Here is a 2,946-nt window from a genome sequence, read left to right as displayed (position 1 = left end):
GAGTGATCCAGTCCCAAATCTCGGAATTGCAGGGGTTGAGAGACCCTGTTTGAGAGATAAGGAAGGAAGGTAGGAGAAAGGCATCCTCTGGGTATTCCTCTTCCCGTAATGCCTCCTCCCCCCCACCCCCCCACCCCCCCAGTACAGAGCCCTGTGCACACTGGTGCTCGTGCACATCGGTGCTTTGCCTTGTGGGCCCCCAGCAGCCCTGGGAAAGACTTGCATCTACCAGGGGTGGGGGCCAGAGTCTCCACACCTCCCCTAAAACACATTGTTTCCTTGAGCTTTCAGCACACTGAAGAAATTCCCGTGGACAAGAAGTGCCCTTTGTGGCCCTTTTTTTTTCCTGCCCTGTGTTACGAACAACTGGGCTTCTCCCTGGTTCAGGTTGAAACTGAAAGGTTGATTTTTTTTTTCCCCCCTCTGGCAGAGAGAGAGAGCTAACAGACTCCTCCCTGGATGCTTAGAAATTAAGAACTTCTAAATAAAGTTTTGGCTCAGGTCTTAAAAAGCACAGGCTGATGTCAGCTGAGGCGGGTGGGTCAGTTGCCCTAATGGGGTGGGTGGGGGAGGCAGGAAACCGTTCACATTGCCTCTTCCTCCACTCCCCGACCGTGGACAGGGTGTCCGTGGAGAGCAGAAACCTGCCCATGAATCCTAGCTCTGACACTGCTGGCCATGCGGCTTTGGGCACATCGCTTCATCCCTGACTCTGCTCCGTCTCCTGTATTATACTGTTCATTCTACACATTAGATGTCGTGTGTCCGATGTGCTTGATACATAGTAGGTGCTTCATAAATGGCAGTTTTTACAATGTTACCTTCTGTAAAGGGAGAGGATGGGCCTGGGTGATCCCTGTATCCCGTCCAACTCCAGTACTCAAATATATTGCCGTGTTGTAAAATAGAGAGGCTGGGCTTGCACTAAAATAAGGAGGAAATGTTTCCTATTTGTGGGAGAGAGAAGCTACGAATGTCTGCATGTGTTCCAGGCAATTTTTAGGTCACGTCGAATTCCCCCCGCTTCCATCCCCTATCCCTCCCACCCCCCTCAATGGAACAGGAATCAAGAGCCAGAGGGCAAGGTGAAGTGTGTGCTATCTGGCTGAGAAGTGGTCAGAGCTGTACCTGTGCCCCTCCCAGGGAGCGAGTTGTGCACCCGGCCTGTGCCCTGAGCATAGCCCCGTCGCACCCACACGGGGACAGCTGCCAGTGCCCGCTGGCACCTGGGGCACCTGAACCTGTTGCCCACGGTCCTTACCCCTGCCAGCCCGGCATGGGGGTGTCTTCATTGTCTCTTGCCCGACCACGTGCCCCTCTCACCCTGCCTCCCCTCCACGAGCACCACACATAGAAAGTCTGAATATCCTTTTTGATGTTGGCTGATGTTAGAAGTTTGCCTCCCACCTTTTTTTCCTCTTTCCAAAGGAGAACAACCTGAATACCACACACAGGGTTATCTCGCTCTGACTTTGAAGAGGAATTTCTCCCCTTAGGGCTCTATTCCTGGTGTAGCATAATCTAAGGAGAAAAAAAGTTTATCCCAGGGAAGCCAAATCAGCCAAGAGTTATTCAGAGTGTCTGACTGCCTGTTATATTTAGAAACTACGCAGAGGCCAGCTTTAAGAATGCTTCGAGCCTTTCCAGCTACGAGTGGTCCTCTTTGAGTCCTTCTGCTTTCTTGGGGTAACCAGATAAAGAACGCCCCCCACTTAGCCTGCAGGGTCTGGTTATCATTATTTGGGTGTGATGGGATTGGAGATAAGGAGACCCATAGCTCTAGACTATTTCAACCCCAGAATGAAAGACTGGGATCTCCAAATAGTTTTGTGTCCAAAGCTTCCCCCGTGGCAGATACGTGGATCAAAGCAGACACCCCTGGGTCCTCTGAACCTGTCTTGTTATCTGCAAAATGAGGGGACTGGGCTCAATGCTCTGAACCTTCTCTGCACGTCGAGATCATATGGGGAGTTTGTTAAGACCATAGATGCCCCTGCTGTGTCAGGCCAGAGATTCAGATTTGCAGGGTCTGGTGCACGTTGGGCCTTGGCGCGTTGTCAGTGGTCCTCCCCAGGCACTTCAGATTTCCAGCAAGGGTTGACAATCACTGGGAAGTGCTTCTCAGCGTGCAGCCCCAAGAACAGCAGCGGCAGCTGGGAACTCCTTAGAAGTGCCGTGTTCTTGGACCCCACCCCAGACTTCCTGAATTAGAGACTGGTGGCGGGGACAAGCAGGGTGCTCTACCAAGCTCTCCAGGTAGTTCTTATGCGTGAAGAACTTTGAAGAAGCAATAGATTGGATAACTTTTTCAGGGTTCCTACTAGGGTGTGAGATCAAGCCAAGGCCACACAGCTAGCAAAGTAGTTGGTAGAGCCCTTACTGGAATCTGGGCTTTTCAACTACCATCCAGAGCTCCTTTAATTATCCAATTAGGAAGATGTTTAAGATTCATGGCATGTTTCTCTCTGTCTCTCTGTCTGTTTCTCTCTCCCTCCCTCTGTGTTTAGTTTCTTGTGGGCCACAGGATTGTGGAGAAAATATTATTTTTAGCTCATTGGGTACCTACAGTGCAGGACATGTCCAACGTAAAGAGAAAATACTCTTTAATTCTTAGGCATGTAGCAAGGGGCGACCTGTTTGTGAGTTATTGGCCAGTTTATTGGTTTCTGTAACTACTGTGAGCGAGCAGTGTTTGTTGGAGTTGGTTGGCAGGTAAATATCAAGATCACAGGACCTGCGGAGTGTGAAGAGGGGAACAGTAAACAGGAGGGGAAGTGGCCAGGGCGCGGCACCTTTCTCGGAGGACACAGCTGTAATTCCTTTTGTTCTTCTTCCAAAAGATCTATGATTGCAGTCATTGTCCTGCATTTTGCAAGACTCGCTCTCTGTAGTGGTTACAGCAGTTTTAAAAAAGATGTTCTTAAGTAGGGTCTGGAGTGAGTTTTA

Source organism: Ursus maritimus, unplaced genomic scaffold (genome assembly GCF_017311325.1).
Source record: "Ursus maritimus isolate PB19 unplaced genomic scaffold, ASM1731132v1 scaffold_18, whole genome shotgun sequence".
NCBI lineage: Eukaryota > Metazoa > Chordata > Mammalia > Carnivora > Ursidae > Ursus > Ursus maritimus.
The sequence above is the reverse complement of the archived record's forward strand: the minus strand, read 5'-3'. Positions refer to the sequence as shown.